This window comes from Anabrus simplex, chromosome 1, assembly GCF_040414725.1.
Source record: "Anabrus simplex isolate iqAnaSimp1 chromosome 1, ASM4041472v1, whole genome shotgun sequence".
Classification (NCBI taxonomy): Eukaryota; Metazoa; Arthropoda; class Insecta; order Orthoptera; family Tettigoniidae; genus Anabrus; species Anabrus simplex.
Genome location: NC_090265.1, coordinates 564,935,983 through 564,951,895, shown reverse-complemented (window position 1 = coordinate 564,951,895; position 15,913 = coordinate 564,935,983). Strand labels below are relative to the sequence as shown.

General features: G+C 39.3%; 1 protein-coding gene across 1 annotated transcript in view; it reads right to left on the bottom strand.

Moving 5' to 3' along the window:
- The window catches only part of LOC136857149 (uncharacterized), an 81,322-nt gene that overhangs the window by 26,540 nt on the left and 38,869 nt on the right, over window positions 1–15,913 (bottom strand). The window lies entirely within an intron of this gene.

Below are 15,913 nucleotides of genomic sequence, written 5' to 3'. Positions count from 1 at the left end.
TTTACAATTAGAACTTAAATTTGAAATTTACCTGTGCAGTAGTTGCTTTTATAAAAAAAATACTCTGAGAATATATGAATGCCATGCATAGAAAATGTGCACACTTCCTTACACAAGAAGTATTAAATTTCGAAGTCCCAGACAAGTATGGCTGAAAGGATGGAGCAATCATACAGGTTTCCTGGCAAGGTAATACAACACTTTTCCAGTAAAAGCACACACCTCTATGCTTTAAAGAGTTTAAATGCACAAAATGCACTAAACACGGCTGATCACTCGCTAAACATAACAGAACTACGCAAGTTTACTGGACAAATAAAAGAGTAAGACATGAAAAAGTTTATTCCAAAAGACCACAGCACAGGTTTATATATACGAGGTTTGTTGCTGATTCTTTTGTGCAGGAGACTGCTCAGTTTTTGTGTCAAGAAATGTACTGTGAACAACCATTCCTCAATATGTAAAATGTTTTAGTGATGAATTAAATGTATTAGTAAATCGTCTTTCCCTATAGTTGTTTCATTATCATACAACAATAACAATACAGTATACTGACAAGGCTTTCAAAATTAGCTCATGTAAATAATTCTACATCACATCATTATTTAACTAATCCAATACAGTGTTAACTATCTCTAAATGAGCCATATACGTACAAGAACCACATTTCAAACAATAAAAATACTCCATAAGCAATGTAGATACAGCACTTGAACCAGAGTTAAAGTATAGCATGACACTTCTAGACTAACGCTGTATGCACACCTTGAAGTTGATCCTGACGGTAATGTATCAAGGACAACCAGGAGAGTACCTGCATTACAAATGACTCAGACACAGCCACCAGGAAATGTTTAGGGTGACCTTAAACCCAGTAGCACTGAAGGCCTTCAAAGTTCAAGACAGCATTCCAGGAACAGGTAGTGGAAGAGTTAACTTTCATCTCTCATTGCATCACTACTTCAAGATTTGTTAGTTTAGGGCCTCTTCTTTCAGCATTCTTGTAACTGTACCATATCTGCTTACTTTTAATAAGAGATGTTTTTAAATGTGAAGAAGTAGGCTCAATACTTATTGAAAGAACAGACCTCAATCATCAGAAGAGAATTTAATCATTCAAGAAGTCTTATTCCAAAAATATTATTTCATTTTAACCAAAATATACTTTATTAGACTGCCTGAACACAAAGTATACTGTTTGATAAATAACATCAAACACATGAGAATATTCATAAAGGTAGTTCCTTAAAATGTAGAATGAAGCAGTGAAGACTTCACAATTCACAAATATTTTTTTATTAAAGACACAGAGATTTAGCAAAATTTAGGTATCTTCTTGGAATTGTGCCTGAATACAACAAGCTTACCATGAACTGAGAAGAAGTGACTGAAGAAAAACTGGACTTGATCACAGAAGCTACCTATGAAAAAAAAGGCAGTTTATAAAGATATGGAGATTTTTCTTTTGTGTTTCCAGATTTCTCCTTGTATTTACTTTCACCTGATCTTTCTCACAGTAAACTCGTTTCTGATTTCCAGCTTTATTATGAAGGTAGACACTGAAACTCATAGAGGGGATGTCTAATCTAGATGTAGGAAGAGCAAGTTAACAAACAAGAAAAGGAAGAAGACAAAAAAGATAATTTATACTGAATCAATATAAGTAATGGAAAGGAACTAGTTTGTTATCTTGCATAAGTTTACAAGGACAAGGGAATTCCTCAGTTTCTCATCTTTCATGATACTTTCCTTCCTTTCAATGGTTGGAAATCTTCTCTTTTATTCTACATCAGTGATATGATGGATTGATCATCATTGCTACTACGGCAAATGCTTGCAGAATAAAATTTGAGAGAATATTTAGACTTTATATATACAAATAAACATGCAAGTTTGAAGTTTTTCATTATTATTATTATTATTATTATTAACCTTAAGAGAAAATCCCTGGAACAAACAGTTTTGAGTGAAATTGAAAGCTCTCGGATGTAAGTTTCCCTTTGAAAACTTTTTTACACAAAGTGGGATTCTAACAATGGTTGCCTTGGTGATAAAATAAATATTCTGAATGTTACAAAATTAAAGTGCATATTTCGATTTCTTTCTTCCCTTTCTTTATTCCAAAAATGTATGAGTTTACATCAAGTTTCAAAGCCCTTATGGATGTGAATAAAACAATAACATAAAGTTTGGAAAAATGATTGATTTTATTTAAGGATGTTTGGTTTTATTTAAGGATGTACAATGTTCTGAAACAACATCGATCAGAGAACCTACCTATATGAAATCCACCCAAGATTTCAGCTTGACCACTTGAACTGACTGAAATTGTCATCCTTTCAAGTTGAATTTCAGTTTGAGGAATAGAAAGATGTCAACTGGGACTAGGTCAGACGAATAGGGTGGATGGGGAAGCACATTTGTCTTCATGTTTGTCAAAAATTAACAGCAATGCTTGCAGTGGCGTGTCATCAATGTTGGAAAAATGGGGGATGTTCATGACATTTAGAGAACTTTAAATAATCTGAGCAGTCTTCTTGAAATTCAAGTGTTGTAACTGATGAGTCAAGCAAAAAACAGAACTGAAATGTAATTTAGAAGCAATAAAAATGATTTTGCAGCATTTAGTTGGAAAGGAGGTTAAAGCTGATTTAGCAACAATGTAGTTAAAGCTTGAACCACAGCATCTTGATCTACCATATAATGTGACTAGCCTCCCACTTCCAATAAATCAATGTCAAATAATGACTCTCAAGAATATACACAGTAATTTTACAAGAAATCTAACACTATCCTGTGTTCTTCCAGCTGATTGAGAAGGAAATGGGGGGGTGTTCATTATATTTAGAGTAATTTCTGAAGATTATGAGTAGTCTTCTTGAAATTCAAGTGGTGTAACAGCAAAGAAAATCAACTAAGAACCAATGGATAGTCCCATGAACTTCTATCATGAGGCCTGACATTATTTCATACTGGAAAAAGAATTTCTTGCAAAAGGAAGATTGGCATTTTAGTTCTGTTGTCTTGCATCTCCACACTTTGCTTTTTATCTCATCCTGGATGCTTTCACGTCAAGATTTGGTTATTAACAAGGAATATAGCTTTCCACACTATGCATTATCCTTTTTTTTTTTTTTTTTTGCTATTGGCTTTACGTTGCACTGACACAGATAGGTCTTATGGCGACGATGGTACAGGAACGGGCTAGGACTGGGAAGGAAGCGGCCGTGGCCTTAATTAAGGAACAGCCCCAGCATGTGCCTGGTGTGAAAATGGGAAACCACGGAAAACCATTTTCAGGGCTGCCGACAGTATGCATTATCCTTATCTCACAATTCAAAGGAAAATGGGTTTCAAAAATAGGGGTACCGTCTCCAGTTAAGACTGTCAATTAAAAGTGCACAAGGTAATAAGAATCTAACAGATTTCAGTAGTATACAAGACCTGTTCAAAAAAAAAAACAAATTTTCAAAATCTCTAAGCAGCTTATCTACAGCCTAGTTGGATTTGTCTCTTTCAAAGTACTCACCTCCTCTATTAAAACAATGCTCCCAGAATCATTTCCACTGATGGAAACTGCACTGATAGGTAATTTGGGACATCGCCCACAGATTCACCCAAGATTTCAGATTAATCTTTTCAACTGGCTAAAATTGTCATCCTTTCACGGTGAATTTCAGTTTGGGGAACAGAAAGAAGTCAACCAGGGCTAGATCAGACACATAAGATAGAGGGGGAAGTACAGTTGTTTATTTATTTTATTTATTTATTAGTGCCTCTTTTTTTTTTGACAGTGGCAAAGTTAGGGCCCGAGCCCCTCTCTTATACTTCCACGTACTAAGTAAAATCTTAAATAAAATGCTAAGATACTTAAAATAGTTAAAACTACTTTAATTAACTGGATTATAAATGAATTTAAATAAATAATTGGTTTGGTCTATTAAATTGGCACTACTATTGAATTGTTCATCCACCAATTACAAAGATGTCATCAACAAACCTCTTTTTTTTATTGTTTAGAATTTTGTGTTTCTCTAAATAATCCATGTAAATTTCAGCTAAGATACCCAATGCTGGGGCTCCCCTTGAGAGACCCTTTTGTTGGTACACTGTGTCATTGTAAGAAAAATTGTTGTTGAGGGTAAATTCCAAAAGTAGCATGAATTCTTCAATCAGTCAGCTGACGGCATAAGGGAAGAAGTTTTTTTTTTTTTTGTTATTTTGCTTTACGTCGCACCGACACTGATATGTCTTATGGCGACGATGTGATAGGAAAGGCCTAGGAATGGGAAGGAAGCGACCGTGGCCTTAATTAAGGTACAGCCCCAGCATTTGCCTGGTGTGAAAATGGGAAACCACGGAAAACCATCTTCAGGGCTGCCGACAGTGGGGCTCGAACCCACTATCTCCCGATTACTGGATACTGGCCGCACTTAAGCGACTGCAGCTATCGGGAAGAAGTAAACATAGAGGGATTGGCTAGGAGATTCCCTTCAACATCCTAAAACTTTAAAATAAAAAATCAACCTCAACTCCGGTTATTCTTTAGGAGTTTCCCCCGATTATCATATTTTAAAATATTACATTTCAAGTCTATCCTCAAGATATTAAAAGTACATATTTCTCCAGCTTTTGAAGAAAAAGATCCCTGACATCAGATTTTTTACTTCGAACTCGAACATTGACTTGTTTAGGTTTTAAAATGTTCCTTCATGTTGAGTTATCATCATCATCATGAGTGTTTTTTATTTTGTTTATGCCAATTTTTGTACCTTTTTTAGCTGAAGGATGTTCCACATTAGGAATTAAACATGTACTTTTTAAATAATGTAATTAGATTTTAAACTGGATTCTGTTACATAATTGCACAGACTAGCAGTAAAAAAACAAACAAGTATTGGAAGGTGGGATTATCCAATCAACCTTAGTTAAACCTCTATCTGTGTAGTGTCAGTCTCTAGATTTTCAGTGAAGAACACTAAGTTGTCTGCAAATGCAAGACATTCAAATTCAAGTCCAGCCACTTTGTGTCCTATCATGATTCCATTCAGGATTTTCTGCCAACTCATTTCTTTTTGCCATTCCCTTATCACCTTTTCCAAGATGCAGTTGAAAAGGACTGGGGAGAGGCCATCTGCCGGCCCCGTGGTGTTGGGGTAGCATGCCTGCCTCTTACCCAGAGACCCCGGGTTCAATGCCAGGTCAGGGATTTTTACCTGGATCTGAGGGATAGTTTGAGGTCCACTCAGCCTATGTGATTAGAATTGAGGAGCTATCTGACGGTGAGATAGCAGCCCCAGTCTAGAAAGCCAAGAATAACAGCCGAGAGGATTCGTCGTGCTGACCACACATAACCTTGTAATCTGCAGGCCATCGGGCTGAACAGTGGTCGCTTGGTAGGCCAAGGCCCTTCAGGGCTGTAGTGCCATGAGGTTAGGTTAGGAGAGGCTATCTCCTTGCCTCACACCTGTCCTGATTTCGAACAGTCCCGATAGCTCTCCAAGGAATTTTAGTTGTGACCGGGTGTTTGTTAATGTCTGTTGTATTATATTAGTAGTTTTGTCATCAATTCCAAATTCTTTCAGCACTTTTATTAATGTGTCCTTGTCGACAGTCATATACCTTTTTGAAATCAACAAATGTCATAATTACCTTCTTGTCTGCTGCTAAAGTTTTAGTTTTGATTACAGTCTTGCTGGTAAATATCTGCTCCACACAGGACCGTCCTTTCCTGAATCCTGCTTGGTATTCCTCCAACTCTTGATCTATGTGATTCTCTATTCTATTCTGGGGCACTTTGGACAATATCTTGTATGCGAATGACAGGAGGGATATGCCTCTATAGTTGTTGACATTAGTTTTGTCTCTCTTTTTTTTTTTTTTTTTTTTTTTCTGTAACGGGTGAATGATAGCATCCTTCCATTCACCTAGTATCTTTTCTGTTTCCCAAATCTTTTGGAAGAGTCTCACTAACTGTTCTAATACTTTGTCCCCTGAGTATTTTAGAAGTTCCACCACAATTCAATCTTTACCGGATGTATTGTTGTTCTTGAGGTTCTTAATTATTTTTTAAATTTCCTCTTTGTCTGGTGGGGCTGAGTCGAAAAGTTTCGACTGGGGTTTTTTGGAAGGACATCTCTTTTTCTGGAGGTTCACAGTTCAGTAATACTTAAAAGTATTTGGCCAAATGTTCACAATTTGGTTTGTTGTTCAGAATCAATTTACCGGAATCGTTCTTGAAGCAGATAGTAGGTGGGTGGAGAATATTATAGAAGCTCCTTGCATAGTTTTTCTTGAAGTTTTCTTCAATATCCCTCAATGGGTCTCTTTCAAATTTTTGTTTCGCGTTTCTGAAAATGTTCGCCGTCAATTTCCTTTGAGTTCTGAACCTATCAAAATCCTCTTTGGTGGAGTTCCATATACTCCATGCCTCAGAACGTTTCTTTAGAGCAGCTTCACGCTCATCATTCCACCATGGATGCTTTTTCCTTTTAGCAAGAAATATTGTATGTTTTGCAGCTTGTTGGATTTTTTGAGCCATTTCATCCCATTATGTGTGTTCAATAAATCCAGTTCTTTAATTCTGTACTTTTGTATCCTGAAAGTTTTCTTCTTGTTGTTGTTGTTGTTGTTAGGAATTAATTCATTTTGATCCTTGTCATATAGTGGTCTTAATTGAAGTTTGCTCCTCGTTGTACTCTTAACATTTATTACTTCTCTGGGGTTATTGGTTGCAACATAATAAATTTGGAACTCTCCTAGCAGAGAGTTGGGTGACTGCCATGTCTTCATCTGCTTTGTGGTCCTCTTGAACTGTGTGAACATTATTTTTATGTTGAAGGATTCACAGATATCTATTAACCTTTCACCGTTTTTGTTGTTATTATTATTAATAATAAATTATTAACAGATACATCGCAACTGGGAAATATCCCGGTGGCAATGATCACTTACAGTAGTGTGATAATCATAATAAAGTTAAAACATAATTACCCAACAACAACAATAACAACAAGGATACAACAAGCAATTCCATGAAAAGAAAATATTACAAAAAATACTACTAGTTTAATATTCTAAATCCAGTAAATCAAGGCATATAACTCTGTGGTCACACAATTAAAATATTATACAGTATGGATCAGCAGTCCCTTCCAATATCATTTGCTGCAGCCCAACTAACGTGCACATAGTTATAGGGGTGCTATTCCCCTGCAGGCGTACTGTATGGTACTAATGTTCAGTGATCACATTCTACACACTATTCTGAAGCCTAGCAAAATGTTATATCATCCGCTCGCAAAGATGATGCCTTGAAATCATGTAGCAACGTCCTTTTACCATGTAACTTAATGTGGCTTGCCTCGTGACCGGGTGTAACGAAAAGGGGAATCAATGCATAAAACTAGGTAATAGTGCAGTAATTAATGGCAGATGGCGTATGTACTCTGCTCTCGTCGTACTACCAGCATGTTTCCAGCAGTGTAGCATAGCGGATGAGGTTAGGCATTTGCCTAGCAATCGACGGAATGTGCCAGCGGTGGTTCGAAGCCTGAAGTTCAAATATTTTTTATGTTTGAATACGTAAAAACAGGCTCACATTTGCCACATTCAAGGAGTAGAATGACAATGTTATTCATCTAGTGCCCTGCGTATACTCTGCTGGTTAGGGTCTGAATGTACTGTGAACTCTACTGTCATTTGGCATGTTTTCCACAGAGAAATACGTTGACACGCTCCTCATTTATAGGGAAGTAAGACAAAACGCATGTGAGGCACTACGTTTGTACCAGGAACGGTATCCCAACAGGCGACACCCGGCTGCTACGACATTCCGCAGTGCTGAAAGACGCCTAAGGACAACAGGTGTGATTTCCAACCAGCCACCAGTCCGTGACAGGCCCGTTACATCGGATGAAACAGAAGAGGCGTTCTGGAAGCAACTCGCAATAATCCACACATCAGTACAAAAGCGATTGCAAGACAGGTGAATACCAGCCAGCTGTCTGTCTGGCGAATACTGCATGAACATAACTTTCACCCATACCATCTTGAGCTACACCAAGAGCTCCATTTCGAAGCTCGAATGGAGTTAGTGGCTATTAGGCAGGCTGGACAATGATGCAGCATTCGTATCGCATATCTTGTTCTCGGACGAATCATACTTCCACAATAATGGGAACGTCTATCGCCACAACATGCACTATTGGGCTTCTTACAAAATTGTACGAAACTATTTTAATCCTCCTAGTCAATTCTATATATTTTACGTCCAATTAAGACGAAACTTCACACATAAATAGACATGTTTCGACGCGGCATTGGATCATACTCGGTAAGACAAGTATAATGAATTAAAAACATAAGAACACAAAAAATGAAATATTGTTTAGTTAAATTTCCAGGTGGAACTGTGTTGTAGTTATCTGTACATCACGTACAGTTTGCCGAAGTTTCAAATACATTGCAGTATTCTTTGTCAAGGCGACTGAAATACTCCTACTCGATCCGAGGTAATCGGTCTCCCAGGCAGCAATTTACACTACTAGAGTGGCCCTGACCTTGGCCTTTATATCCTAGGCTTTCTGGCTGACGTAAGCCCTGGCTGTCTCGTGAGCATTCTGGAAGGTATGTGTCACAGCCAGGTAGTGGGGGCTTGCACGCGCTGTTATGTAATGGGGTTTCAGCCTGCGTGTTTATGTTGTGGTCTGTATGTCTTAAACTATGAATGATAGGCACCCAAGAATTACTGATTTTGTATCCTTCTTCTAAATTTATATTGTTCGGATGTTTCTTGATTTCGATAGCCTCACCGGATTTTCCTTTCCAGATTCCAAGGGATAGCTGCTAGGATCTTGGACTTGTCAAATGATATTCCGTGCCTTGTTTCATAGGAATGCTTGGCTACCGCTGAAATATCTGTGTTTTGGTTCTTGGTGTGACGGATATGTTCTTTTAGGCGGGTGGGGATCAGATGTTTTGTTTCACCAACATAACAAGCTCCGCAGCTACATTCAATGTGATATACTCCAGGAGCCTGTAATTCTATTGTCTTTTACTGGTGGTAGATAACGGGCTAGCTTCCGGTGAGGTTTATAGATGGTTTTTTTTGTCTATTTGTCCAGTATCTTACCGATCCTTTCTGTAGTATTTTTAATGTATGGCAGCAGCGCTGTTTTCGGGCGGGTCAGTTCTTTCTCGTTGTTTTCTCCCACGGCAGCCTTTTCTTCGTTCTCTTCTGATTTTTTAAGGACTCATTGGATGTTATTGAATGAGTAGCCATTTTTCCTGAGGGTTCTCGTGAGGTGTTCTTTCTCTTCCTCGAGGTGCTCTGCGTCTGATATCACCATGGCCCTGTTCACCAGTGATGTTAGGACAGCCTGCTTTTGTGATGGGTGATGATGAGACGAGGCGTGTAGGTACCCCTCTGTGTGTGCGGGTTTCCTGTATACTGCGTAACTCAGAGTCCCATTGGAGTAGCGTTTTACTAGGACATCCAGGAACGGTAGTTTTCCGTCTACTTCGATTTCCATGGTGAACTGAATATTTACGTGAATAGAGTTGAGATGGTCGAGAAATAGCTGTAGGTTATTGCTCCCGTGAAGCCATATTATGAATGCGATGTGATTACGTGATGTACGGACAACTACAACACGGTTCAACCCGGAAATTAAAATAAATAATTCTTCACACCGTGGAAACTTCACATCTAAGATAAATGAAATGTTAGTTTAAAAGTTTTTTAATAAGCATGATGAAAGTTAAAAAACTGTGAAATGTTGATTGTTAAAACAGTCTTGAGCTAGAGGTCTTTCGGTTTCAATGTTTTTGTTGTCTCTTGGTGTGGTTCAACTAGTATCTGTATACTGTTGGCTTAGTTGTTGTGTTCTGACATAGGCTGATATACATAAGCAATATTGAAGTTGAACAGTCTGATTTTTAGAGAATTTTTACATCAGTATGGATCAATATAAGAACCCACCCCTCAACTTAAATGAGATAATTGACAAAAAGAACGTAATATGGGAAACTTTTATTCCAATCACTTGTAGTAAAAAACAGGAGCATAGAAACTCACAATTATTACACTCGATTTCAGTCACTGCCCCCATTCATCCACACACTCCCGTTCTCCCACAAGCCCCGCCCCATTTCCCCACTCCACTTCCTTGTAGTAACACGTCTTGCATCTCGACTGCGGGAGAAAGTCAGTCGAGAGCTGGACTCTATAGTCAGAGAACACGGGTGATACAAGCGGGCCACGTAACGTAAGTTAACTTTCATTCTTCATAATTTAATCAAAATGCTGTTCCTGTTAGTCACCATTTTTCAATTCTTACTTCGATTTGTATTATCCATTTTACAGACTGTCGGCAGCCCTGAAGATGGTTTCCCGTGGTTTCCATTTTCACAGCAGGCAAATGCTGGGGCTGTACCTTAATTAAGGCCATGGCCGCTTCCTTCCAACTCCAAGGCATTTCCTATCCCATCGTCACCGTAAAACCTATCTGTGTCGGTGCAATGTAAAGCCACTAGTAAAAAAAAATATATAGTTTTGTACAATTTTTTAAGAAGTTCAATCGTCAATACGGATTTAACATGAGATTCATAGTCTGTAATGCACTACTGGAGTGCGGGCATTCCTCCCTGTGTATGACAGGCAGCCCATCAAGTACGATGGGGAGTGAATGTTTAGTGTGGAAACTTGGGGGATCGCCTAATTGGACCTTATTTTTTTTTTAGGGCTATTGGACGGGCCCACGTTACCTGCACTTTCTGCATCAGGAACTCCCACTGCTGCTGGAGAATGTGCCCTTGCACGATAGCATGACGATGTGATTACAACAGGATGGAGCTCCACCATATTCGACTTTACCCGTTCGTAACCATCTGAACGAGGAACTGCCACGGAAATGCATAGGACGAGGAGGCCCTGTTTCTTGGCCCGCCAGATCACCGGACTTAACGCCGTTAGACTTCTTCTTGTGGGGGCATTTGAAGAACATCGTTTACACTCAAGCGCCGGAAAACCCTGACCAGCTCTGGCAACTCATCACGGACACCTGCCGAGCAATTACACCCGGAATGCTTCAGTGCGCAAGATAATCTATTGGACACCAAGCCCAAATGTGTATAAACCAAAATGGTCATCACATCAAGCATTTGCTGCGATAAAACATTGTCAGGGCAGTTGTGTTCCTATTATTTCCTGTCTGTATATGTCTGGATGCTAACTAATCGGACCTTCTTAGGGCCACAAACACATTCATTCACACACAATTTGCATGAAAGCAAGTATTGAACTTACACTGCGAGAGGTACGTATTAAAGAAATATTTCAAAAATTTGCAATCTTCACCCCGGACTCCAACCTCCCCACTAACATGCAAGCCCACTCCACCACGCCTTTACCACCTACACTACAGTTCCGTACGGCACACTGGGCAGCTTATAGCAAGTATTAGGTTTACTGCAGTCACAATAGACTATCAATTTAGTATTTCGCTGGAGTGTCAGGTTCATATGATCTAGAAGGCTCAGGCATGTCTTCCTGTGCTTAATACGAGTATAACATTATAGCATGCTATCATGGTGAGGCGGTAAATACCAAGATATCCGGTTGTATTGTCTGAGCATACCGGCAGGGCAGATGTTTTCAAGACGGAAAGAATATTGTGGGTGCATAAAACTACATTGGAAGGGGCGGCTGAATCAAGCTGTAAATATAATTTTATATCACGGCCTTTGTATAGCAGGAACAGTGGGAAAGAAAGTCAGATATTGAAAAATGTGTAGGTAATCACAAATTCAGTGTCCATCATTTACAACTTTTACTTTTCACTTTATACTAGTACTGACGATGTTCTTAAACGTATTGATACCAGAAGGGAATCTATCGAAGACTGCTGCAGGTAATTTATTCCAATCCCTTACGGTCCTGTTTACGAAGGAAAACTTGCCCACATCCCTATGCTGGTTTCTGGCCCTAATTTTATGCTTGTTATCATTTCTCGATAAGTATGAGGGAGGTTCCAACCTATTACTAATACTACTCCAGACAACCCTTCGCGTGTAGCTCTTATAAAGACAGGCAAGCTCTAGATCTAGATTCAAGACTTTCCCAATTAATGGAATTTCTCCTATTCCCGTTTATGAAACGCACTGCCCTTCTTTGAACTTTTTTGTAGGGAATTTATTAAACCTACCCTGTACAGATCCATACTGATCCATATTTGAGAATCGGTCTTACCAAACATTTATAAGCTTTATTTCTGGCACCAGAATTTGCTTTCTTGAGATTCTGCACAATGAAGTGTAACAATCTCCAGAATTTTTTAACTACATTTTCCACTTGCTCTGACCATTAAGTCCTTTCCAATAGTAACACCTAAGTACTTACAAGTATCAACTTCAACAACATACCCCCCTCCTCAAGTTTGTAATCTCTCTTTACTGTCATTTTTTTTCTTTACCGAAACACAATTTTTTGGTTTTTCCGCTGTGGATTTTTATTCGATTTTCAAGCACCCATTTTTTCACTGCACCTAAAACCTGTTGAAGCAATAGTACGTTGTCCTCTGTCTTTATCTCCCAGTATATGACGCAATCATCAGCAAAGAGGCGCACTTCCGATTTTATCGAATCAGGCATATCATTCATGAAAAGTATGAAAAGAATTGGCCCAATAATGCTACCTTGAGCCACGCCAGACAAAGTTTATTGGAGAAGATAGCATTTCACCCCTGTGCAACCACTGAGATCTTCCATTGAGGAGTTAGCTTGTTTTAAAGATACTGTCACAGAAAATGTTTATGCTCAAAGTGACAATCAATCTAAACTGATAATACTTGATGAAATGCAATCCTGTGATTGACTTTTTAAACTTTTATTGTTCTAATTTAATTCTAGTTTGGCCTAAATTACTACACACCCATATAATTATGTACTCATCAAAGTTCCACAAAAGCACAGACAGTCAGCAAGTATTAATTCTAAAGCATTCAAAGTAGCATTTAAGCTTTCCATGGCTGAAGATAAACTGAGTGAGAACAGGTACTAAATTGTTTGTACTGAAGTCTGCTATATACTGAAACGGGAACGCCCTACGAGCACTCACGTTTCATTCTTTTATTATGAGGAGCTCGCTAACACCCGGCCGTAAGCATTTAAAACTTGCGCCGAGCGCACAGGCATAGTGGGAGCTGCAAGCTCGCGATGTTCTAGAACACCGGCCAAGGACAAGTGACGTCACGCAGAAGGTTCCTTCGTGTTCCATAGCATTGCTGCATGACTGAAATATAATATCAATATTTCAATAACGTCACCTTGCAGGCAGGAATAATGAACGCTGCTAGCCGAAATTTCGTGTCAATCGGTGTGAAGATGGCCAAGATATAAAATTTTCTTGGGGCCCACATGTGTAGCCACGCCCACCGGCCTTCAGCAAAATAAGCGAGTCGCCAGCCTGGGGTAAGGCAGAGAGAGTGTGCGGTACGCAGCGGCAGTGTGCCGTAGGCAGTGAGTGAATGGAGTCGGCAGTAAGCCGTGAGTTCAGTGAGTGTGTGCAAGTAAGCACGTCGCGACATAATCGTCACTCGGTCCGGCTGTATACTTGAGTTCAGAACGTTCGTGTTAAAAGCTTTCTCCGTAGCCTTGATTTCATTTAAAGACTGTGTTCTCGCATAAACTGTGCCAGCCTTGATTTCATTTAAACACTGTGTGAAAACAGCGGTAGTGTTTCTAGCCAGCCTTGATTTCATTTAAACACTGTGTGAAAACAGCGGTAGTGTTTCTAGCCAGCCTTGATTTCATTTAAAGACTGTGTTCTCGCATAAACTGTGCCAGCCTTGATTTCATTTAAAGACTGTGTGAAAACAGCGGTAGTGTTTCTAGCCAGCCTTGATTTCATTTAAAGACTGTGTTCTCGCATAAACTGTGCCAACATTCCCTCTTAAAGACAGTGGAATGCAGTATCGTGATTTCTTTCCGAGGAACCATGTCAATTCCCACCATAACCTGTTCAGAATCACGTATGATCTTAAGTGCCAGTGATAATCTTCTAAAATTTACGACGTAATGGAACTTGGACTGTCATTTATTTCAACAAGTGTATTGTGCTGATGAGTACAGTGCAGAGACTGTACCCGGTAAATTTAATTTTCTTTATGAAGTGCTTAATCACTGCACCTCGGAAGGTCCTAGATTGTTTTCGTTTGTTTATTATTCCAAATACGATAATTCCTTCCATCTTATCCTCGTGGAACTGTAACTCTAACTTTATCCTCGCTGCTAAAGTGCGTTCAACATCATTGACTGTAGGAACTATTTCGGCGTGCTTCGCCTTAGAGAAGTGTCACACCAGTGTCCCATGACGTCCAATGTGGAAGCTCCACATTTCCCCGTTCCTGCCTCAGGTTCGAGTCATCAACACTAATACAGAGAAAACCCCAACGACGGAAGACAACACCGACGCCGACCGCAAGACGACGCAGCCGCCGCAGGACGACGTCCTCTCCACGCCTTCAGGGACAACTCCACGATTCAGCTGTAAAAGGTGACATAATTCTTTGCATATCTATTGAATAAACTGAAGGATCCACTTAATCATGAAATTTTTTTTCACTACCCTTCTCTCTCACTCTCTTAGCATGGGCCGTACACGCCTTGTCGTTCCTCATGCTCTCCGATAAACTGAAGTACGGGCGTTCCTGTTACAATACACTGAGAAATAATAGCTCTCTTGTGACAAACCTGCTTGTATTTGAGGTCCAGAGGTTGTTCCACTGATTTATTAGATGTGTTCTGATTTGGCCTATTGCATAGGTTGAAGCTCTTGTAGTAGTTAACTCCTATAGTGAATGAAGAGGCTACTTCTGCAATGTCTGCCTTTTCATACAATTTCAGGTAATTTTTGAAAAAGTCTGTTTAAAATGTGATAAAAGCAATCCAATCATAACGATTGGCTTACTCGTCAACGTACTTCACAAATCATAGGCCTATTATGCATTAATAAAAATATGGAAGCTAACATACGAAAGCAAACATTATGGTAATAAAACATATTATCTCCACACCATTAGATATCCATAAATGCAGCAGGTTTTTCCGCTTTTTCGTCGTGGAACTTCTGGTACTATCCGCGCAGTTAGACAAAGCATACCTAACCTAAACAACATGGTCCCTCTGCTGCTTAGGTAAATCCTGATGTGATAAATGTAGAGAACAAGCATTATATATATATAATTTTTTTTTAAATACAGGCCTGCCTTTCAACAGCCACAATTATCCAAAGAATGCTTCCATTCACTATGTATTACATTTGGAAGAGCATCTCCGAACATTTGCTCAGGCCGTCCCAAGGTCATCCTAAGCGACGGGCTAATGGGTCTTCTACAGCACGGACTTATTCCGAAGAGATGGCTCCTGCTACACCTACACCAAGTGGGAGAATACGGAGACCATCTCTAGAAACCATCAGTGAATAGATTCTCACTGTTTGGCCTCTGATTGGGAACGAAACTATTGTCAAAATTTCAAAAAGACCAGGATTTCGAATGCTCTCGATGGGATGACAACAAGCCGGTAGCCGGGAAGATGACGGCACAGATTAAATTAATTCAAATGAAAACTGTGATTAGGTTTACTGTGTGGCAGGCCTACTGCTCAACTAACAGAGACAAGCAACTGGCAGGAAGTTCTTTCTCGTTCTTTTGTATTAATTTTGCATAACAGAATAAATAAAACTGTTATTTCCAACCCTTACACAGTTTCTCTACGGGGTTGGGTATGAAACGAGATGAATCTTCCTAGCGAGTTTTTACGATTGGGTGCCCTTTCTGACATCAACTTATCAGGGGAGTTAATAAGATGAAATTAATGCCGTGATATAGCCTAAGAATAAATAAAGCCAACT